Source organism: Eurosta solidaginis, chromosome 3 (assembly GCF_040869045.1).
Source record: "Eurosta solidaginis isolate ZX-2024a chromosome 3, ASM4086904v1, whole genome shotgun sequence".
NCBI lineage: Eukaryota > Metazoa > Arthropoda > Insecta > Diptera > Tephritidae > Eurosta > Eurosta solidaginis.
The window spans coordinates 80,209,245-80,220,011 of NC_090321.1; positions in this window are offsets into that span (position 1 = coordinate 80,209,245).

Consider the following 10,767-nt stretch of genomic DNA (forward strand, 5'->3'; position numbering starts at 1 on the left):
TATCATCAATTGACTTATAAATAAAGGAAGAAAAATCTAGAAGAGCATCTTCAGTAGAAAGCCCGGAAATAAACCCAAATTGCTTAGGGCTAAAAAATTTAACTTTGATTAAATACGACAGCACCCTATTTTTTACTGCTTTCTCAAACATTTTTGAAATTGAAGATAAAAGAGATATGGGCCTGTAGTTATTTTTGTCATTTTTATTCCCCTTTTTATAGAGTGGTATAACCGTAGCGCATTTTAAGTGAGCAGGAAAAACTCCGGAGGCTATACTTAAATTAAATAAATGTTTTAAAATATCAACAATGTTAAATGCTATGCTCTTTAATGTTCGATTTGATATGTTGTCATTACCACATGAATTAGAGTTACTAAGAGATTTAATTATATTAATAATTTCTGCGCCTGTAATGGCATCAAAGAAAAAACTGTTACTCGGCGGAAGGAATTCGGTATGTATTGGGTTTGTGTAGCAGGTGCAGGGCTTAGGATTACTGCTTAAATCGGAGGCTTTTCCTACGTTGACGAAGAAATCATTGAGTTCGGTTGCAACTTCCCGAGGCTCCGACACATCTACACCATTCACGTTTAATACGAGCGAGTCGCACTTTCTTTTAGAATTACGGTTTGTTATTCTATTTACAGCATCCCATTCTTTTTTGGAGTTACCCTGCGCTATGAAAAAAAGGTTTTGAAAATATTTATCGCGCCTTGTACGTATTTCTTTGTTTACCCTTTTAGTCAACAGACGCGACCGATTTCTTAGCTTAGTATTCGCCGGATGCCTGTTGCTTTTTTTCCGTAAAATGTTTTTCAGCCTGATCTTTTTTAATAGAGTTTGAGTGATCCGAGGTTTATGAGTTAAAGTAGATCTTTTAGGAAAAATAGAGATACTTGAGTAGTTTATGTGCATCGTAAGTGTTTCCATAAAAAAATTATATGCTTTGTCTACATTTGGCTTATTTAAAACTGTTTCCCATTTTTCAAAGCGAAGTGATTCATTTAAAACATAAAAATTAATTTTCGTAATAGTTGATAATATATCGCAATTGGTAATTTGCCTATTTGCATTTAAATTAGTAAGTTGAATTCCGGTCATACAATGGTCCGAAATTCCAAAGTCTAGGTTTATACCAGCATGCATATTATCTTCAATATTACTAAATCTACCATAAACATGGTCTATACAGGTCCCTGATTCTGGCCTAGTAACCTCATGAATGAAGGAAAATAAACCATGTTCTGCGAGGAGCGCAAGATAGTTGTCTAACATAGAATTGGTGCTCATTAAATCAAAATTAAGATCGCCTAATATAACAATATTTGATGCTTTTTCTCTACTTAAAAAAAGAGAGAATTCCTCATGGAACAATTTAAAAGATAATGAGTGAAATCTATACAGACATACAAAAGTGAAAGGTACATTGCATATTTGCAATGAAATTTTAATTACATCAGCGCTTGATAGACTAAAGCAAGTAACTTCACACTCGTAAAAATCACGTATAAAAACTCCAACACCACCAGCATTATACGAATCATTTGTATTTGCAAAAAATTTATAACCAGGAATACTATAGTCATTTATTTCATAAGAAAAAATCCAAATTTCTGAGACAAATATAATATCGGGAGGATTAACAAAGGATTCGAGGTTGCAAACTAAGGAATCGAAATTCTGCCTGAGACTTCTTACATTTTGATGCAAAACTGCAAAGGTATTGTCTTTGGATGATAATATATTAGAGTCATTGAAGACATTAATGACTGGGCTGTTATTCGTAAGAACAGATCTTATATTCATAATTTCGAATTAAAAATAAAACAACTATTGTAATAATAAAACTTAATTAAAATTGGTAACAGAAAGATCATCAAACGTTCTTATGATAACAGCTCTATCATTATCGTTTTTTTTTCATTAAAAGTTTTGAATTATTTATCCATAGATATTTAAATTTCCGTTCCTTTTTTACCTTACTAGCAGCTATAAACAGAGCTCTGTAGTAATTTGTGAAGCTGTTGTTTATGTAAATGTTCTTTTTGCCAGCATCAGAAAATATCGACGTATTAAGCTTATTCCTGGCTGTTCGTTTGGCTTTCATAATTTTTTTCTTGCTTTCCATAGATTTAAGCTTAACGCAAACAATGCCACTACTTTTATTAGCATTAGTATGTTTCACGCTAATTTTTTCAATGTCATCATCCATTACCTGCACATTTAATGCAACGCTGAAAATTTTTTTTACGCATTCTTTTGCATTGTCTTTGTTTACATTTGGCACACCTACAACGTCAATGGAATTCTCCAATTGTACTTGTTCTTTCCAGTTTAATCTACTCTCCAGCTTATCAACTCTTTTTCTCAACTCTGCATTTTCTTCTTTGAGGTTTTGTATCGTATTTAGGCAATCAATGTTGATTTGCTTCAGGTCAAGTATCTCTTTGTACAAGAGTTGAAGAGTTATTTTTCCGTCATTTCCATCATCGCCTGCTGCTGCCTGCTCCGCTGTTTTTATACTCAGTTGAGCAGAGCTCACAGAGTATATTAAGTTTGATTGGATAACGGTTGGTTGTACATATATAAAGGAATCGAGATAGATATAGACTTCCATATATCAAAATAATCAGGATCGAAAAAAAATTTGATTGAGCCATGTCCGTCCGTCCGTCCGTCCGCCCGTTAACACGATAACTTGAGTAAATTTTGAGGTATCTTGATGAAATTTGGTATGTAGGTTCCTGAGCACTCATCTCAGATCGCTATTTAAAATGGACGATATCGGACTATAACCACGCCCACTTTTTCGATATCGAAAATTTCGAAAAACCGAAAAAGTGCGATAATTCATTACAACAGACCGATAAAGCGACGAAACTTGGTAGATGAGTTGAGCTTATGACGCAAAATAGAAAATTAGTAAAATTTTGGACAACGGGCGTGGCACCGCCCACTTTTAAAAGAAGGTAATTTAAAACTTTTGCAAGCTGTAATTTGGCAGTCGTTGAAGATATCATGATGAAATTTGGCAGGCACGTTACTCTTATTACTATATGTACGCTTAATAAAAATTAGCAAAATCGGAGAAGGACCACGCCCACTTTTAAAAAAAAAATTTTTTTAAAGTAAAATTTTAACAAAAAATTTAATATCTTTACAGTATATAAGTAAATTATGTCAAGATTCAACTCCAGTAATGATATGGTGCAACAAAATACAAAAATAAAAGAAAATTTAAAAATGGGCGTGGCTCCGCCCTTTTTCATTTAATTTGTCTAGGATACTTTTAACCCCATAAGTCGAACAAAAATTAACCAATCCTTTTGAAATTTGGTAGGGGCATAGATTTTATGGCGTTAACTATTTTCTGTGAAAATGGGCGAAATCGGTTGATGTCACGCCCAGTTTTTATACACAGTCGTCCGTCTGTCCTTCCGCATGGCCGTTAACACGATAACTTCAGCAAAAATCGATATATCTTTACTAAACTCAGTCCACGTACTTATCTGAACCCACTTTATCTTGGTATGAAAAATGAACGAAATCCGACTATGACCACGCCCACTTTTTCGATATCGAAAATTACGAAAAATGAAAAAAATGCCATAATTCTATACCAAATGCGAAAAAAGGGATGAAATATGGTAAGGTTATTGGATTATTTTATTGACGCGAAATATAACTTTAGAAAAAACTTTATAAAATGGTTGTGACACCTACCATATTAAGTAGAAGAAAATGAAAAAGTTTTGCAGGGCGAAATAAAAAACCCTTAAAACCTTGGCAGGTATTACATATATAAATAAATTAGCGGTATCCAACAGATGATGTTCTGGGTCACCCTGGTCCACATTTTCGTCGATATCTGGAAAACTCCTTCACATATACAACTACCACCACTCCCTTTTAAAACTCTCATTAATACCTTTAATTTGATACCCATATCGTACAAACTCATTCTAGAGTCACCCCTGGTCCACCTTTATGGCGATATTTCGAAAAGGCGAACACCTATAGAACGAAGGCCCACTCCCTTTTAAAAATACTCATTAACACCTTTCATTTGATACCCATATCGTACAAACACTTTCTAGAGTCACACCTGGTCCATCTTTATGGCGATATCTCGAAAAGGCGTCCACCTATAGAACTAAGGCCCACTCCCTCTTAAAATACATATTAACTCCTTTGGTTTGATACCCATATTGCACAAACGAATTCTAGAGTCACCCCTGGTCCACCTTTATGGCGATATCTCGAAAAGGGGTCCACCTATAGAACTAAGCCCCACGCCCTTTTAAAATAATCATTAACACCTTTCATTTGATACCCATATCATACAAACAAATTCTAAAGTCACCCCTGGTCCACCTTTATGGCGATATCTCGAAACGGCGTCCACCTATGGAACTAAGGATTACTCCCTTTTAAAATACTCATTAATACCTCTCATTTGATACCCATATCGTACAAACGCATTGTAGAGTCAACCCTGATCCACCTTTATGGCGATATCTCGAAACGGCGTCCACCTATAGAACTAAGGCCCACTCCCTTTTAAAATACACATTAACACCTTTCGTTTGATGCCCATATTGTGCAAACAAATTCTAGGGTCACCCCTGGTCCACCTTTATGGCGATATCTCGAAACGGCGTCCACCTATGGAACTAAGGATTACTCCCTTTTAAAATGCTCATTAACACCTTTCATTTGATACCCATATCGTACAAACGCATTCTAGAGTCACCCCTGGTCCACCTTTATGGCGATATCTCGAAAAGGGGTCCACCTATAGAACTAAGCCCCACGCCCTTTTAAAATAATCATTAACACCTTTCATTTGATACCCATATCATACAAACAAATTCTAAAGTCACCCCTGGTCCACCTTTATGGCGATATCTCGAAAAGGCGAACACCTATAAAACGAAGGCCCACTCCCTTTTAAAAATACTCATTAACACCTTTCATTTGATACCCATATCGTACAAACGAATTCTAGAGTCACCCCTGGGCCGCCTTTATGGCGATATCTCGAAACGGCGTCCACCTATAGAACTAAGGCCCACTCCCTTTTAAAATACTCATTAACACCTTTCGTTTGATGCCCATATTGTGCAAACAAATTCTAGGGTCACCCCTGGCCCACCTTTATGGCGATATCTCGAAACGGCGTCCACCTATGGAACTAAGGATTACTCCCTTTTAAAATACTCATTAACACCTTTCTTTTGATAACCATATTGTACAAACAAATTCTAGGGTCACCCCTGCTCCACCTTTATGGCGATATCACGAAACGGCGTCCACCTATGGAACTAAGGATTACTCCCGTTTAAAATACTCATTAACACCTTTCTTTTGGTACCCATATTGTACAAACAAATTCTAGGATCACCCCTGGTCCACCTTTATGGCGATATCTCGAAAATGCGACCACCTATACAACAACCACCACTCCCTTTTAAAACCCTAATTAATACCTTTAATTTGATACCCATATCATACAAACACATTCTAGAGTCACCCCTGGTCCACCTTTATGGCGATATTTCGAAACGGCGTCCACCTATAGAACTAAGGCCCACTCCCTTTTAAAGTACTCATTAACACCTTTCGTTTGATGCCCATATTGTACAACCAAATTCTAGGGTCACCCCTCGTCCACCTTTATGGCGATATCTCGAAACGGCGTCCACCTATGGAACTAATGATTACTCCCTTTTAAAATACTCATTAACACCTTTCTTTTGATACTCATATTGTACAAACAAATTCTAGGGTCACCCCTGGTCCACCTTTATGGCGATATCTCGAAACGGCGTCCACCTATGAAACTAAGGATTACTCCCTTTTAAAATACTCATTAACACCTTTCTTTTGATACCCATATTGTACAAACAAATTCTAGGGTCACCCCTGGTCCACCTTTATGGCGATATCTCGAAACGGCGTCCACCTATGGAACTAAGGATTACTCCCTTTTAAAATGCTCATTAACACCTTTCTTTTGATACCCATATTATACAAACAAATTCTAGGGTTACCCCTGGTCCACCTTTATGGCGATATCTCGAAACGGCGTCCACCTATGGAACTAAGGATTACTCCCTTTTAAAATACTCATTAACACCTTTATTTTGATACCCATATTGTACAAACAAATTCTAGGGTCACCCCTTGTCCACCTTTATGGCGATATCTCGAAAAGGTGACCACCTATACAACAACCATCACTCCCTTTTAAAACCCTCATTAATACCTTTAATTTGATACCCATATCGTACAAACACATTCTGGAGTCACCCCTGGTCCACCTTTATGGCGATATTTCGAAACGGCGTCCACCTATAGAAGTAAGGCCCACTCCCTCATAAAATACTCTCTAATGCCTTTCATTTGATACACATATCATACAAACACATTCCAGGGTTTCCCTCGGTTCATTTTCCTACATGGTTATTTTCCCTTATGTTGTCACCATAGCTCTCAACTGAGTATGTAATGTTCGGTTACACCCGAACTTAACCTTCCTTACTTGTTTTTTTTCATGTTGTTCGTAACGAGTACGTGTTGGCTTGCAGTCTGAGTTAGTGTTGTTGTTGGCTGCAATGATTTTCTTCGCATAGCCGTGCATCTGTCACAACGATATTTTTTGTTGCTAGACTTGAAAAATTCAATGTCAGCTGCCTTGATATTTACACATTTGCCGTGAAAATAGTTCAAACAGTCAGAACAATCAATTTTGTTTGGATTATTCCGTTCCACTCTTTCCTTGCATATCAAGCAAAACATTTTGAAAAACTTAAACGACTCAAAAATGACTAATAATTTAATAAAATTCAGTTAATAAGTGAGCGCCCCACGATCACTTGCTTTCACTTTTCACTCAGATGAGGTCATCTAGACTGGGTTGGTCTCCATAAAAAAAAAAAAGTTGCTAATATCCGCCCCTAAATTTGAAGATTATGTTGAGAGGGTTTCGGAAAAATTTTTTTAAATTTTTTTTGATCCTTCGTAATACAGCCAAAAAGGTTTTTTCGTTGTAACTTGGTTATTTGACGTCCGATTTTTAAAATTGATATGTCATTATTTTGGCCTTGAGAAGCTCCACATTTCCGTTTAATGCCCTTTTAAGCTATGAAGTCGTTTTCACATGATTAGGTCCGTACCAAACGAAAGTACTTGAAAATTCAAGAAAATGTTGCTTTCAAACCATATTACTAAAATAATAAAAAAGAAGTTATAGCACTTTCAATATTTATTGCAACTGTTATTTTACCTGATTCTTATTATACTTAAACCTGAAACTCATGATATTTTTGGAGGAAAAATTGCAGGGTTTGCATTGAAAAGTTAATAAAGATATGCCAAATATCAGGAATAGGGGAAGTCAAAGTAAATAAGTGAGTCGAACCTGTAGTTTCGTATTTATAATAATGACGCTATACGACAAAATCAACTTTTTTTCTGGGTATTGGACAAACCCACTTTTTCATAGATTTATGTAATGTTCGGTTTCGCCCGAACTTAGACTTCCTTACTTGTTATTTTTGCAGATAAAGTTGAGCACGAAATACTAATAAAAAAGATGTCGTCACTACAGATGAAAAACTACTCTTAATTATTAATTAGAACATTGCACTGAAAACATCCCAATGCAAAAGTACTTCCTCATGCCTTACGTCTGATGGCCATATTGTGAAAACGCATTCTAGGGTTATCACAAGTTAGGTTAGGTTGACATCACATAGACTGAATGTGTCCATAGTGTTATCAGAACTTCTTTGGCGACCAAACGGAAGAACCCCAATCAGGTACCAGAAAATATGTTATAGAATAACTCCGCCCTCCTGGCAAATACAAGAAGTTTTCTAGGACCTAGCTTAACTCTGCCGCCCTTAATAGTTGCAGCCTTGACCTTTCGAGTTCAGGATACAAACACAGAACGTGCTCCACCATTTCTGCAGCTCGCTTTTCCTTTACCTGCTATTACTGACGACGCCTAGCTTATAAGCATATGACGCCAGAATGCAGTGTCCCCTTAGTATGCCCAACGTGAACCTTATGCCTTCTCTCTCCAGAGATATGAGCCACTTTGCAACTCTTATATCCTAGGGCTTGCATATTATCTTTGGAATTTGGCAGCTCGCTCTTTTGTCCACGCCTTTCCTGATAGATGGATCATATGCGACTTCTGTCTCCTTTTAGTTTCTCCCAAACGGATTGGGACGTCTACCGTCGATTCAGCGAGTGCTGCACCCTCCTTTGCCAACTCATCGGTCTTTTCGTTGCCTTCCATCCCGTTATGACCGGGAACCTAGTATAGATGTATGATTCGTCCCGAGCGAAGTTTTTACAATATTTCTTTGCATTGTAGAACACTTCTTGATGAAGTACTGTATGTCGCGACAGGAGCTTTCTTCACGGCTAAAATTTTCGCCTGAAAGGCGCTTCAGCAATATGGTAGGATCTTCTTATTTCTGGATCGACACAGTAAACTGCAGACCCGAACTCCTCCGTTAACCTAGAGGCATAGGGATACAGTATGTTCTATAATTTCTGCAACCTGCCGCCAACCCTCCGTTTCAATTGTGGGCCCGAGGCTCTTTCGAAGCTCAGGCACGGGTCCATATATTCCGTTTGCCCGATATAACATGGCACTATACTGCTATGGCCATACGTCATTCACAACGAAAACATGGTAAATACAACAAGAACATATCACATTGCTATACTTTATTACAAACAAGCAAAAAAGCCTACACTGGCCTTATTTAAAAATTAAGTGGTTTTGAGCAATTGCTGATAAGAGATGAAATTTGGTGACAAGAAAAATTTAAAATATCCGAAGAAGGGCTCATGTAAAAAAAAAGAAAAATTGTTTAGGTTTTGTTCTAAAACCAGAAGTGCATCTAAGTTTGTTTTCTTTGATTTTTGACCTTTTTTGTGTTGATATAAAATAATAATGAAATCTCTTTTAACCCATATTTCTAATCAGTATTTAGTCTTTTTCGAGTCATATTTACCATCATTTATGAGTCTTGTGGGAATAATTTTTAAGTGCGTTTTAAAGCTTTTGCGATTTTTTGTGATCGCTTTACATTATGTTGTTGCTTTTTCAATAAATCATATTTCACTCATAAGGCGGACTCGATTTGGAGTCTTCTTTTGATCGCAGAATTGATTAAACAGTTTTTAGTCATCAAAAGGAATCGAAAGTGTCTCATTGTGGTGATTTATACTTTAATCAATCTTCCATATGCTATGTTAGTTGTAGCTCTGTGGGGTTTGAAGCTTAAATTGATTTATATTAAAAAACGGAGTACTAAATTGAGAGGAGACCAATTTAGGTCAAATAAGTTTTAAAAAAGTAAGTAAGTAAGTAAGTCTTACTTTTCAAAGAATCTCATTATTTTTTTCTTTTGTATTTATACAAATTTTTTCAATTGAAGTTTATATAGGAGTAAAGTTAGCCAAATGTCAATCCACAGCTTAGCTTTGCGCGCCATGTGCCGAAATTATTGGCACAAATGGAAATATTAAAATATTTTCTTTTGATTATCATGGCTAAGCAACAGTTTTTTTTATTTAACACTAAGCAGTTGGATGTTGACAAACAATTTTATAAAATATTTGTCACATGCACACAAATTCAATAAACCAGCTAAATATTCAAAAGAAGAAGGAATTCAATGCATTTCATGCAAACGTACAGCAAAACTGGCATTCGTGAAGTAAACCCGTACAATGCTAAGTGGACAATTGTATGAAAAAATCTATAAAATAAATATTCAGATTATAAAACCATGAAACCTAAGCAAACACATGAAGAAAGCTGGAATTTTAAATGAAATTGTTCATGACTAGCGAATGGAAGGAATGTCTATGTACTCAGTATGTTTGAAAGATGTGTACAAAACCTTATATTTGTGTACATATATACAAGGCAAGTTGCTCAGCATGGTTTCCGATTCGAACTCGACGGAACTTTCGATTGGTTTAGACTTCTGATTATAATTATTATTGTAAAGGGGTGTCAACGTTAGACTTGTTGGGAAGAGGAAAGATTAGTTCAGCGTTTGATTTATTTTCGTTAACAGTGACGTAAATACTTTGCCTTCTCCTCATTCAGCGTAAGCATCATAAAAGCTAGTCTTTATCGCGCTATTTTTAGTTGCTTTGAAGTCAACAAAAAGTTGGTAATGATCTAGGCAAAAATCGATTTTCTACGTCTAAAGCGGCAGTGATAAGTTCCAGTGAATTCGCTGACTTTGGGCTTCAGTCTCTCTCGTCAAGCATTGCTACTTCAAATACGATCGTTTGATTGTACTGGGCGTACTTATTTTGGTAAGGTATACAAAGAAGCGTAATCAGTATTTAGAATCTGGAGCCTAATTTATTTTGAAAGTATTAAAGTAGATAAGCTAATGCATATAAATCTTCATTGGACTTTGTCGAATTTTTTATAATAGGGCAAATCATGAAAGTTCGAAAACAGTTGTTCCCTTTAGCAAGTTTGCAGGGCAATCGCAAATATTCATAAGTTTTACTGAGCTTTTTAATTAGTATGATACGCGTAAGTATCGAACACTTTCCCTCGATACTTTTTTGGTATCAACCACTCTCCGCGATCTTTTTAATGAGTACAGGTAACGAGTACACGGTGGCATAGCAACAGCACTATTCATATATGTCTAAAGAGGTACTGTCGGAAAGAAAAGAAGAAAAGCTCCTCTCAGTTAATTTTAGATGAACGG